The 14551-nt window shown below is 43.4% G+C and overlaps 1 protein-coding gene across 1 annotated transcript in view; it reads left to right on the top strand.

Annotated features, from left to right (window-relative positions):
• The window catches only part of LOC112251597 (sec1 family domain-containing protein 2), a 186703-nt gene that overhangs the window by 162568 nt on the left and 9584 nt on the right, over positions 1-14551 (top strand). The gene's annotated exons all lie outside the window — the stretch shown is intronic.

The following is a 14551-nucleotide window of genomic DNA, read 5'->3' as shown; positions in this document are numbered from 1 at the left end:
AGTTCCAAAAGAATAAAGACATTACAAATGTCATATTATGTCTACATACAGTGTTGTAACAAAGTGCAAATAGATAAAGTACAAAAGGGAAAATAAATCAACCTAAATATGGGTTGTATTTACAGTGGTGTTTGTTCTTCACTGGTTGCGCTTTTCTTGTGGCAACAGGTCACAAATCTTGCTGCTGTGATGGCACACTGTGGTATTTCACCCAGTAGATATGGGAGTTTATCAAAATCGTGTTTGTTTTCTAATTCTTTGTGGATCTGTGTAATATGAGGGAAATATGTGTCTCTAATATGGTCATACATTGGGCAGGAGGTTAGGAAGGGCAGCTCAGTTTCCACCTCATTTTGTAGGCAGAGTTCTCTTGAGAGCCAGGTCTGCTTACGGCAGCCTTTCTCAATAGCAAGGCTATGCTCACTGAGTCTGTACATAGTCAAAGCATTCCTTAAGTTTGATCTGTTGTACGATCATTTGGTAAAAAGCCAATTTGACATTTGCTCAGTACATTGTTTTCACTGAGGAAATGTATGAGTCTGCTGCTAATGTTAAGGCAGGGTTGCTGTTGAAGCATATCACACAGTAGTTATTGGGGTCAAATGTGTCTCCTCTTTTGTGGATTGTGGTGATCAGTCCTTGGTTCCAAATATTGGGGAAGATTCCAGAGCTGAGGTGGATGTTAAAAAAAATGTAGTATGGCCAATTGGAATTTGTTGTCTGTATATTGTATCATTTCATTGAGGATACCATCAACATCACATGCCTTTTGGGGTTGGGGGGGATTTATTTTGTCCGATAGTTCATTCAAGGTAATTGGAGAATCCAGATTTTGTATTTGATCATGTATATGTTTTTGCTGTTTGTTCTTTGTTATAGAGCCAAAAAGATTGGAGAATTGGTTCACCTATACATCTCTATTTTGGATAGATAATTCTTATTGTTGTTGTTTGTTTAGTGTTTTCCAGTTTTCCCAGAAGTGGTTAGAATTTATGGATTCTTCAATTACATTGAGCTGATTTCTGACGTGCTGTTTTTTATTTTTCCATAGTGTTTTTCTGTATTGTATTAGTTATTCACCATAGTGAAGGTGTAGGCTCAGGTTTACTGGGTCTCTATGTTTTTGGTTGGACAGGTTTCTCAATTTCTTTCTTAGGTTTTTGCATTCTTCATCAAAACATTTGTCATTGTTGTTCATCTTCTTTGGTTTTCTGTTTCAAATGTTTAGATTTGATAGGGAAGCTGAGAGGTCAAATATACTGTTAAGATTGTCTACTGCCAAGTTTACACCTTCCCTTTTACAGTGGAACATTTTGTCCAGGAAGTTGTCTAAAAGGGATTGAATTTGTTGTTGCCTAATTGTTTTTTTGGTCTGTTTCCACACTACATTCCTTCCATCTATAGCATTTCCTAATATTACTCAGTTCCTTTGGCTTTGATGCCTTATGATTGAGAATTTCTCTGCTCAGGTAGACTTTGATTTTGCTGTGATCTGATAGGGGTGTCAGTGGGCTGACTGTGAATGCTCTGAGAGACTCTGGGATGAGGTCAGTGATAAAGTAGTCTACAATACTACTGCCAAGAGATGAGCTATAGGTGTACCTACCGTAGGAGTCCCCTCAAAGCCTACCATTGATTATGTACATACCCAGCGTGCGACAGAGCTGCAGTTGTGACCCATTTTTGTTGGTTATGTTGTCGTAGTTGTGCCTAGGGGGGCATATGGGGGTGGGAATGCTGTCACCTCTCGGCAGGTGTTTGTCCCCCTGTGTGCTGAGGGTGTCAGGTTCTTGTCCTGTTCTGGCATTTAGGTCGCTACAGACTAGAATATGTCCCTGGGCCTGAAAATGATTGATTTCCTCCTCCAGGATGGAGAAGCTGTCTTCATGAAAGTATGGGGACTCTAGTAGGGGGTATATAGGTAGCACACAGGAGGACATTTTTCTCTGTTAAAATCATTTCCTTTTGAATTTCTTGCCAAATGTAAAATGTTCCTGTTTTGATTAATTTAATGGAGTGAGTTAGGTCTGCTCTATACCAAATTAGCATACCCCCTGAGTCCCTTCCCTGTTTCACACCTGGTAGTTTGGTGGATGGGACTACCAGCTCTCTGTAACCTGGAGGGCAGTGTGGTTTGGTCTCAGACTAGTAAGTGTGAGCAGAGCCTGCTGAGCATCTGGTACATGCCATCGGCTTGGGCTAGTGTAAGAGTAGGGGTTGCGCCTGCTTGCCTGCTCACGGCCTGGGCGTATGTGTGACTTCCATGTTGAGGCCCTCTTTGCGGGGGTGGGGTGCATGGGGTGGGCAGGAGGGGCATAGGTCTGATCTGAGGAGGCCTAAATTGTGTGTGGGCATGGTTGACTTGGGGGGGGTGTTGGTTGTGGTGGGGTTGTGGATATGGCTGATGGTGTTGTGGTCTGGATGTTGGTCCTCTCACCGTGGGTCCTCTATGTGTAGGTCTGGGGGGGTCTATTGATCTGTTGCTCCTGTGTGAGGTGTTGGGGCTGCGTTTGAGAAAGATGTCCCTGTTCAAGTCCAGGGTGGAGTGGTGGGCCAGGTAAACATTTGGTTTTGAGGCACAGTCACGGGAAATAATTGCGTTTACCGACTGTATGGTAGCAGGGTGGAAGTCTTTTCGTGGTAGCAGGGTGGATATAACCACTTGTGCATTGGGGAAAGTAGAAGAAGGTTTTTCAATCACTCCCTTCAGTGCTGTGGCCACCCTTTCCTGCTGTGCTCTCAGGCCATTTGTGCCTGTGTGTATTATTATGTGAATGGATGAACCTAGTTGGTTCTCAGACACAAGGTCTAGGGCGCGCTGGGTGTTTGGACACCAGAGTTTAGACACACTGTGCTTGGGAAAAAGTTGTATTTTTCTTGTATATATTTCCCATTTGAGTCCATAAGGAGTACTCTGTGGGGGTTGCCACCTCTCTAGTGGGTTGTTCTCTGTCACATGCCATCCCCCTCACCCTCTCCTCCAGCAGTTTGATCCTCTCCTCTAGTGCTCTGTTCTTCTCCTGCTTTTCCTCCTGTTGAAGTTGTCTCACCACAGTCCAGAGTGCAGATATGTCTCTCTCTACCTCCATCTCTCCGGGTCTGGTTAAGGGGGTGTTGTTGTGCTGGACTGTTGTCTGGGTCTGTGCTTGACTGGAGTGTAATCACCTGCTGTTCCAGATCCACCTGCCTTACCTCCAGCTGGATAAATGTATCCTTCATTTCAATGAGAGAGTAGTGCTCTGTGCTGGAGGTTGACTTTCCACTTGGGGTTGCTCGTCTGTGGGGTTATATAATGAAGAGGTCTGGTCTGACCCGCTCGGGGTGAGGGTATCCTTCTCAAGGGAGTGCTTCTCCTGCTGGGCAAATGATTTGATTTGGTGAAAGTCCAGCTGAAACTGTTTGGGGTTGCCCTGTACCAATACCGTTCCAGACTTATAGAGATTTATATTAGCTGACTCAGAGTCCTCGTTGTCAAGTATCCTGAGTTTCCACCCCTCGGTAACACCCCGCTCTTAAGAGGGGTAGTGTGCTAATATAGCACTGTGCCATGCCAGGGGATGGTTTGTGTGGAAGATGAGGTTGCTGATGTTCCCATTTTTATAATAGTCAGCAAAAAGTGTCTCTTGGTTTTCCATATGGAGCTTCATCTTGTGCTCTTTTTGGGTCTTATCATTCACAGGGTACTGTATTTTAATTACCTCTGAACAGCGGGAGACGGCTTATAAGGCCTCTCCATTTGGTTGGAGTAGACTGTTCGACTCTCCTGCCATTGTTGGGCTAAAGGGCTTTGACACCTCTCACTTGACACGTCAGTGCTAATTGAAGCTGTATCAAGCTTGGCCACCTTAATTTAGCATTCAGTCCTTATAAAGTAATGTAATGTATTTTTCTTCTTGGCTTTTGAATATAAAATATAGCTTTAGACTAAACATTACTCACTCAGTTCCAGGTTGGATGGTGTTTTCAGGTTTGTTGTTTTCCAGAGGAGCATTTACTGTATTGCTTTGGAATAATGATCTTTGGTAGTTATAAGCCTTCCAGGTGATTCCGTAATTCCGTCCAAAATCAGGTTGTAGGTTTTGATTTGGAGCGAAGGTTATGTTGTAGTGGGTTGCATTATGTATATGTCCCTGACAAAAAAAATCAAAGTTTATCTAACTCTAAATCTCTCAATTTTTTAAGAACATGCTGAAAAATGCAGGAGCTCATCTGCTCATTACCTCTCCTCTCTCTCTCTCTCACTCTAGATAACACTATCCTTAACTGTCAGAGTTATTGTCTAGATTGGATGATGTGACATAATGATGCCTCTCTTCTGAAAGGAAAACCATTAGCCCAAGTAATTTAACAGAGTGCTACTGTGTAAAAGGGAAGGCATGTGAAGATTTGCTTTTGAAAAGAGGTGGAAAGTAGTAGTAGTGGAAACTGTTTGGGGCACAATGGAAAGGGAAAGGGAGATTCATGACCTTGGTATGCTGGGGTTTTCAACTGGCTCTCTTTTTCTCACACATGTTGTTATGACCTGGGCCCAGTTTTCAAAACGTGGATTTCGCATCTATGCATTTAATCGGATAGGATTAAATGCATCGAGCAGCGTTTCTTAAAGTAGTGACCTGTTAATGGTGGGTCGCGACGTAAATGTATAATTATTACTGGAATTGATTTGGCCAAGTGCAACTGCGCTCTCTGTTCAGTGCCCTCTCTGTTCAGTGCCCTCTCTGTTCAGTGCCCTCTCTGTTCAGTGCCCTCTCTGTTCAGTGCGCTCTCTGTTCAGTGCGCTCTCTGTTCAGTGCGCTCTCTGCTTAGCAGCAGTCTTTGCCCAGTTTGGCAGCTGCGCGAGTGGGAGAGGGAGGTGCCCGTGTGCTTCACGGTTTACCAGATCTTTTTTTCTGCAGTCTTCCAAGAAGATTACTCCGTGACCCACACGCTGCAACGCTGTCGTTCAAGCCACTGACTTGTTATTCCCACTCGCCTTCGCTCACCGCTGTCATGAAATGGACTCATAGTAATCACCAGTTCTGACTGAGCTCAATCATCATGAAATGGACTCATGGTAATCACCAGTTCTGACTGAGCTCAATCATCATGAAATGGACTCATGGTAATCACCAGTTCTGACTGAGCTCAATCATCATGAAATGGACTCACGGTAATCACCAGTTCTGACTGAGCTCAACCCTCATGAAATGGACTCATGGTAAGCACCAGTTCTGACTGAGCTCAATCATCATGAAATGGACTCATGGTAATCACCAGTTCTGACTGAGCTCAATCATCATGAAATGGACTCACGGTAATCACCAGTTCTGACTGAGCTCAATCATCATGAAACGCAATACAGTGATGACTTTCTGTCTCTTTCATACAAACTTTGAGAAATAACGAGGAGCGTCCACAATGTGTTTTGTGTGGGGAAGTGCTTAGTAATGAGTCTCTCAAAACAAAACAAATGAAAACGACACGTCCTGACCTAACATCCAGGCACAACATGACGGTAAACCCAGGGAGTTCCTTCAGAACAGGGCAGTATGCTTCAGGAAACAGGGCTTCAGGAAACAGGGCTTCAGGAAACAGGGCTTCAGGAAACAGGGCTTCAGGAAACAGTGCTTCAGGAAACAGTGCTTCAGGAAAGAGTGCTTCGACGGTGGAAAAGTAAATCAGCTAGCAAGGCATTGTTGTCATTGTATAACAGGCGATGATGAGCAGAAATAAGGGAGTACTAACTCTCATAGTAGTAGATGTTTCTCTTTCAACAATCCCCTGGCCTTGTTACGGTACACAGCTAATAGCTAACGTAAGCCAAAGCAAGCTAGCTAGCTACTGATAGTAGTGCAACCCTAAGAAACAGTACAGATGAAGATGAAAATTCAGGCCTACTGTACATTTTACTATAGAAATTATTTTTGGAACTATTGCTGTTACAATGATTCATTTTTATTCTGAACTGGAATAAACTGATTGAAGCAAGATGCTTTTTGAGACAAACACACAGTTCTGGGTTGTTCATCTACAGTAGGAAGCGGTCTCCTGCCTGACTGAGAAAGCAGTAGATGTTCTGATCCAGTTTGGCACCACATATCTATGCGAGTCAGGGTTGTCAAGTACAGAAACCGTGTCAATGCTGAGCATGACCCGTGTTGCACTGTGAAAAACTGAGCCCAGAATAGACATGCTTGTTGAAAACTTCAACCAGCCACACACCTCTCATTAGGACTGTGTGTGTGTGTTCTGGTCTACAGCTGTGTGACGTGATCAATCAGTTTATTCCAGTTCAAAAATTTTTAAAATATGTATTTTAACAGCAACAGTTCCAACCTAAACTGTCTATCAACAATAATGTATACAGTAAGTAGGCCTGCATGTTTTGATCTGTACTGTTACTTAGGGTTGCACAACCAAAAGTTGTGTGTGTGTGTGTGTGTTCTGTTATACATCTGTGTGATGTAATCAATCCATTTATTCCAGTTCAGAATGAAATTATGTATTGTATTTTAACAGCACCAGTTCCAACCTAGACAGGTGTGTAGGAGTGTTTTTAATGGGGGAAAATAAACATGAAAATATATTTATGGGTATTTCATTTTTATTTGTTTTTGCCTATATTGCATTTTTTTTTAGGCATAAGTGCATTGAAATGTACCGATTATTTACGTATAGTTGCATATTTTCCTAACCTTGGGTCCCAGGAAAACACAGAATTTCTCATTTGGGTCTCAGGCTGAAAAAGTTTAAGAACCACTGGCATAGAGAAATAGAATGAATAGAACGGGAGTCACCATTAAAGTAAATAATTTGTCCGTTCTATTCATTCTATTTCTATGCATTTAATCCTATTCAATAGGCGAAATCCAGATAGATAACGTTTGAGAAATGAAAACGGGGCCCTGTAGATGTTAGCATGTCTCTCTGAATGTCTCCTACTTTCACTCTTATTTTCCCCTCACCTTACAATAAGCTGCTTAAGATATCTGATAATTGCATGTATTTATAGACTATTTAATGATGTAGGTTTAATGATATATATTTCATGACATGTTCCATGACATATATTGCAATCCAATCTACCTTCAATACATTTCCTCTGACTGTACCTTGCCACAGCTCACAATGAGTTGGATATACAGTATTATCATGTTTATTTCAGGGTTGTAAAAATTACAACCCCATCTAGTATCTGCATTCTAGTTCTCTATGTCTGCCTGGCCCCAAACAGTGGCAAAGCCTCTGCATAATAGCTGTGCCTTTAGATTTTAGCGTGTGTGTACGCGTACACATTTTAGTATACTTGTGAGTATCAAAAGTCCTCACACAAATAGTAAACCAACAAAAATTTGAATTAGGGGTTAGTGTTTAGGTTTAGGGTTTAGGGTTTCAGATTAAAGTTAGGGTTAGGGCTTTAAGATTTTAAATGGGAATCAATTCCTGGTCGCCAAAAAGTCTTCACAAGTATAGTAAGACAGCTAAGTGCTATGTGTTAGTACTCTCTCTGTTCATAATGAAGTACAATTAATGAGTACAATTAAATGGATCAGAGCTTTGTATCTGTGAGTTACTGGCTTTTCTTGACAGAAACTCAAAAAAGAAAAACATCACCACGTCTCTCCCCACTGAGTCACTCTTCTAGTCAATTTCATGTCTTCAGGTCAAGATGTCTTTGTTTATGACAACCTCCTCTCCCTCTAATCTTAGAATATTCCTCACGGTCAGACAGGGAGAGAGGGGGTGGCATTTTTCTTTCAGACACTTAAGAACCCAATGTTCTTTTTCCCAGAGTGTAACAGCACTATGTCAAATGTAATCACTGCGAGTAAGTAATTACAAATCTTACAATCGGTGTCTCTGGCTCTCTTTGTTCCTGTCTGTCAGTATCTCTGGCTCACTTTGTTTCTGTCTGTCAGTATCTCTGGCTCACTTTGTTTCTGTCTGTCAGTATCTCTGGCTCACTTTGTTCCTGTCTGTCAGTATCTCTGGCTCACTTTGTTCCTGTCTGTCAGTATCTCTGGCTCACTTTGTTCCTGTCTGTCAGTATCTCTGGCTCACTTTGTTCCTGTCTGTCAGTATCTCTGGCTCACTTTGTTCCTGTCTGTCAGTATCTCTGGCTCACTTTGTTCCTGTCTGTCAGTATCTCTGGCTCACTTTGTTTCTGTCTGTCAGTATCTCTGGCTCACTTTGTTTCTGTCTGTCAGTATCTCTGGCTCACTTTGTTTCTGTCTGTCAGTATCTCTGGCTCACTTTGTTCCTGTCTGTCAGTATCTCTGGCTCACTTTGTTCCTGTCTGTCAGTATCTCTGGCTCACTTTGTTCCTGTCTGTCAGTATCTCTGGCTCACTTTGTTCCTGTCTGTCAGTATCTCTGGCTCACTTTGTTCCTGTCTGTCAGTATCTCTGGCTCACTTTGTTCCTGTCTGTCAGTATCTCTGGCTCACTTTGTTCCTGTCTGTCAGTATCTCTGGCTCACTTTGTTCCTGTCTGTCAGTATCTCTGGCTCACTTTGTTCCTGTCTGTCAGTATCTCTGGCTCACTTTGTTCCTGTCTGTCAGTATCTCTGGCTCACTTTGTTCCTGTCTGTCAGTATCTCTGGCTCACTTTGTTTCTGTCTGTCAGTATCTCTGGCTCACTTTGTTTCTGTCTGTCAGTATCTCTGGCTCACTTTGTTTCTGTCTGTCAGTATCTCTGGCTCACTTTGTTCCTGTCTGTCAGTATCTCTGGCTCACTTTGTTCCTGTCTGTCAGTATCTCTGGCTCACTTTGTTCCTGTCTGTCAGTATCTCTGGCTCACTTTGTTCCTGTCTGTCAGTATCTCTGGCTCACTTTGTTTCTGTCTGTCAGTATCTCTGGCTCACTTTGTTCCTGTCTGTCAGTATCTCTGGCTCACTTTGTTCCTGTCTGTCAGTATCTCTGGCTCACTTTGTTCCTGTCTGTCAGTCTCTCTGGCTTTGTCTCTGCCTTCCTTTCTTTCTGTCTGTCCATGTGCCTCTCTCTCTCTCTGTCCATGTCTCTCTGCCTGCCCCTGTCTCTCTGCCTCTCTCAATTGGGAAATGTATGTTTACATTGCCAAAGCAAGTGAAGTAGATAATCTCTCTCTGCCTGACCATCTCTCTGCCTGCCTCTGTCTTTCTCTCACTCTCTCTCTCTCTGTCTCTCTGCCCCTGTCTCTCTCTCTGCCTCCCCTGTCTCTCTGCCCTTCTCTCTCTCTCTCTCTCTCTCTCTCTCTCTCTCTCTCTCTGTCTGCCCCTGTCTGTCTGTCTGTCTCTCTCTCTCTCTGTCTCCCCTGTCTCCCCTCTCTCTGCCCTTCTCTCTGTCTGCCCCTGTCTCTCTGCCCTTCTCTCTCGCTCTCTTTCTCTCTCTCTGTCTGCCCCTGTCTCTCTGCCCTTCTCTCTCTCTGTGTGTGTCTGCCCCTGTCTCTCTCTGACATAAGAACACACCAAAGAAGTGCAAGACACTAGCCAGGTATGGTGTGTTTCATAGCACACACACAATGCTCAGTAACATATGCAGTGCACACATGTATATACCTGCATTATCCATTGGAACCTTTCATGCTGTTAATCAATTATTTCTACCCAGAAGAAGTCAGACACTTCACATGCTCAAGAAAAGGGGGGTTAGAGCATGACTGGAATGGCTTGAAGAGGACACATCCGTGATCTCAGTACTGCTATCCTGTCCATCTCAAGGTAGAGGAGTGAGTTCAGAGGGAAAATACTTTGACACCACAACAGTAGGAGACAATTCCAAGATCTATCAATTGAGTTTACCTGCACGCACACGCACACACACACCATACTGAGAAGCCTAAAAAGGATATTTGTTTTGGTTGGAAGGTTGCAGTGGCATTGTTAGTCTTACGTAAAGTAATACTTTTCTTCTATTGCCATAGTAACCACTCTCTGAGGAGTCTGACGAGACTCTTGTCCTTCTGGGGGCTAAACGGAAGAAGGTCCACCTATTCAGCAGAAAGCACTCAGCAAACTAAGTGAGACTTAATCGCTCTCAACACCCAATACAAAGTTCTATCCATAGACTTGCGGATGGTGTTGGTTTAATTCTTTCAGGGTTTAGAGCTCATCCTAGACCAGCTTTTGGAACTTGAAGCCAGCTAGATACTTGTTATATCAACTGATAATCCAGGTCATTCAAAATCAAATCAAATTTATTTGTCACATACACATGGTTAGCAGATGTTAATGCGAGTGTAGCTTGTGCTTCTAGTTCCGACAATGCAGTAATAACCAACGAGTAATCTAACCTAACAATTCCAATTCCCTTTACACAAGTATAAATGGATAAAGAATATGTACATAAATATATATGAATGAGTGATGGTACAGAACGGCATAGGCAAGATGCAGTAGATGGTATCGAGTACAGTATATACAGTGCCTTGCGAAAGTATTCGGCCCCCTTGAACTTTGCGACCTTTTGCCACATTTCAGGCTTCAAACATAAAGATATAAAACTGTATTTTTTTGTGAAGAATCAACAACAAGTGGGACACAATCATGAAGTGGAACGACATTTATTGGATATTTCAAACTTTTTTAACAAATCAAAAACCTTTTTAACAAATCAAAAACTGAAAAATTGGGCGCGCAAAATTATTCAGCCCCCTTAAGTTAATACTTTGTAGCGCCACCTTTTGCTGCGATTACAGCTGTAAGTCGCTTGGGGTATGTCTCTATCAGTTTTGTACATCGAGAGACTGATATTTTTTCCCATTCCTCCTTGCAAAACAGCTTGAGCTCAGTGAGGTTGGATGGAGAGCATTTGTGAACAGCAGTTTTCAGTTCTTTCCACAGATTCTCGATTGGATTCAGGTCTGGACTTTGACTTGGCCATTCTAACACCTGGATATGTTTATTTTTGAACCATTCCATTGTAGATTTTGCTTTATGTTTTGGATCATTGTCTTGTTGGAAGACAAATCTCCGTCCCAGTCTCAGGTCTTTTGCAGACTCCATCAGGTTTTCTTCCAGAATGGTCCTGTATTTGGCTCCATCCATCTTCCCATCAATTTTAACCATCTTCCTTGTCCCTGCTGAAGAAAAGCAGGCCCAAACCATGATGCTGCCACCACCATGTTTGACAGTGGGGATGGTGTGTTCAGGGTGATGAGCTGTGTTGCTTTTACGCCAAACATAACGTTTTGCATTGTTGCCAAAAAGTTCAATTTTGGTTTCATCTGACCAGAGCACCTTCTTCCACATGTTTGGTGTGTCTCCCAGGTGGCTTGTGGCAAACTTTAAACAACACTTTTTATGGATATCTTTAAGAAATGGCTTTCTTCTTGCCACTCTTCCATAAAGGCCAGATTTGTGCAATATACGACTGATTGTTGTCCTATGGACAGAGTCTCCCACCTCAGCTGTAGATCTCTGCAGTTCATCCAGAGTGATCATGGGCCTCTTGGCTGCATCTCTGATCAGTCTTCTCCTTGTATGAGCTGAAAGTTTAGAGGGACGGCCAGGTCTTGGTAGATTTGCAGTGGTCTGATACTCCTACCATTTCAATATTATCGCTTGCACAGTGCTCCTTGGGATGTTTAAAGCTTGGGAAATCTTTTTGTATCCAAATCCGGCTTTAAACTTCTTCACAACAGTATCTCGGACCTGCCTGGTGTGTTCCTTTGTTCTTCATGATGCTCTCTGCGCTTTTAACGGACCTCTGAGACTATCACAGTGCAGGTGCATTTATACGGAGACTTGATTACACACAGGTGGATTGTATTTATCATCATTAGTCATTTAGGTCAACATTGGATCATTCAGAGATCCTCACTGAACTTCTGGAGAGAGTTTGCTGCACTGAAAGTAAAGGGGCTGAATAATTTTGCACGCCCAATTTTTCAGTTTTTGATTTGTTAAAAAAGTTAGAAATATCCAATAAATGTCGTTCCACTTCATGATTGTGTCCCACTTGTTGTTGATTCTTCACAAAAAAATACAGTTTTATATCTTTATGTTTGAAGCCTGAAATGTGGCAAAAGGTCGCAAAGTTCAAGGGGGCCGAATACTTTCGCAAGGCACTGTACATATGAGATGAGTAATGTAGGGTATGTAAACAAAGTGGCATAGTTTAAAGTGGCTAGTGATACATGTATTACATAAAGATGCAGTAGATGATAGAGTACAGTATATACATATGAGATGAGTAATGTAGGGTATGTAAACATTATATTAAGTATCATTGTTTAAAGTGGCTAGTGATATATTTTACATCAATTATTAAAGTGGCTGGGGTTGAGTCAGTGTGTTGGCAGCAGCCACTCAATGTTAGTGGTGGCTGTTTTACAGTCTGATGGCCTTGAGATAGAAGCTGTTTTTCAGTCTCTCGGTCCCTGCTTTGTGGGCGGAGCAGTTGCCATACCAGGCGGTGATACAGCCTGACAGGATGCTCTCGATTGTGCATCTATAGAAGTTTGTGAGTGCTTTTGGTGACGAGCCAAATTTCTTCAGCCTCCTGAGGTTGAAGAGGCGCTGCTGCGCCTTCTTCACGACGCTGTCTGCGTGGGTGGACCAATTCAGTTTGTCCGTGATGTGTACGCCGATGAACTTAAAACTTACTACCCTCCCCACTACTGTCACATCGATGTGGATAGGGGGGTGCTCCCTCTGCTGTTTCCTGAAGTCCACAATCATCTCCTTTGTTTTGTTGACGTTGAGTGCGAGGTTATTTTCCTGACACCACACTCCGAGGGCCCTCACCTCCTCCCTGTAGGCCGTCTCGTCGTTGTTGGTAATCAAGCCTACCACTGTAGTGTCGTCCGCAAACTTGATGATTGAGTTGGCCACGCAGTCATAAAATTTGATTTGATTTGAGTACAGGAGAGGGCTCAGAACGCACCCTTGTGGGGCCCCAGTGTTGAGGATCAGCGGGGTGGAGATGTTGTTACCTACCCTCACCACCTGGGGGCGGCCCGTCAGGAAGTCCAGTACCCAGTTGCACAGGGCGGGGCCAAGACCCAGGGTCTCGAGCTTAATGACGAGTTTGGAGGGTATTATGGTGTTAAATGCTGAGCTGTAGTCGATGAACAGCATTCTCACATAGGTATTCCACTTGTCCAGATGGGTTAGGGCAGTGTGCAGTGTGGTTGAGATTGCGTCGTTTGTGCAACTATTTGGGCGGTAAGCAAATTGGAGTGGGTCTAGGGTGTCAGGTAGGGTGGAGGTGATATGGTCCTTGACTAGTCTCTCAAAGCACTTCATGATGACGGAAGTGAGTTTCAGCTTTTCCGAAAGGAGGGCGGGGGAGGGCCTTATATGTGTCGCGGAAGTTAGAATAACAATGATCCTAGGTTTTACCAGCCCTGGTTGCGCAATCGATATGCTGATACAATTTAGGGAGTCTTGTTTTCAGATTAGCCTTGTTAAAATCCCCAGCTACAATGAATGCAGGCTCAGGATATGTGGTTTCCAGTTTGCAAAGAGTCAAATAAAGTGCGTTCAGGGCCATCGATGTGTCTGCTTGGGGGGGAATATATACTGCTGTGATTATAATCGAAGAGAATTCCCTTGGTAGATAATGCGGTCGACATTTGATTGTGAGGAATTCTAAGTCAGGTGAACAGAAGGACTTGAGTTCCTGTATGTTGTTGTGATCACACCACGTCTCGTTAATCATAAGGCATACGCCCCGCCCCTCTTCTTACCAGAAAGATGTTTGTTTCTGTCGGTGCGTGAAGAAACCAGCTGACTGCACCGATTCCGATAGCGTCTCTCCAGTGAGCCATGTTTCCCGTGAAGCAAAGAACGTTACAATCTCTGTCTCTCTGGAATGCTACCCTTGCTCGGATTTCATCAACCTTGTTGTCAAGAGACTGGACATTGGCGAGTAGTATGCTGGGGAGTGGTGTGTGATGTGCCCGTCTCCGGAGTCTGACCAGAAGACCGCTTCGTTTGCCCCTTTTACGGCGTCGTTGTTTTGGGTCGCAGGCTGGGATCCATTCCGTTGTCCTGGGTGAAAGGCAGAACGCAGGATCCGCTTCGTGAAAGTCATATTCTTGGTCGTACTGATGGTGAGTTGACGCTGCTCTTATATTCAGTAGTTCTTCTCGACTGTATGTAATGAAACCTAAGATTACCTGGGGTACCAATGTAAGAAATAACACTTGAAAAACAAAATACTGCATAGTTTCCCAGGAACGCAAAGCGGGGCGGCCATCTCTGTCGGCGCCGGATGTAACCTTCATTATAAACTAGGTGGTCCGAGCCCTGAATGCTGATTGGCTGACAGCCATGGTATATCAGACTGTATACCACGGGTATGACAAAACATTTATTTTTACTGATCTAATTACGTTGGTAACCAGTTTATAATAGCAATAAGACACTTTGGGGATGTGTCGTGCCTAAGAACATCCCTTAGCCGTGGTATATTGGCCATATACCACACCCCCGTACCTTATTGCTTAATTATACTGTTGTTGATAGTGTGGGTGTTTGCGTGAATCATTTGTTATCCTCCTCTTTAGTAGGTGAGTCCCAGGGGGAATGAATATCTATTAGTAACAGGGAAATTCATTCCAAATGTCATGGGAGGCCTGTGTGATAGCAGG

This window comes from Oncorhynchus tshawytscha, linkage group LG05 (assembly GCF_018296145.1).
Source record: "Oncorhynchus tshawytscha isolate Ot180627B linkage group LG05, Otsh_v2.0, whole genome shotgun sequence".
In the NCBI taxonomy this organism is placed as follows: Eukaryota; Metazoa; Chordata; class Actinopteri; order Salmoniformes; family Salmonidae; genus Oncorhynchus; species Oncorhynchus tshawytscha.
The sequence above is the reverse complement of the archived record's forward strand: the minus strand, read 5'-3'. Positions and strand labels throughout refer to the sequence as shown.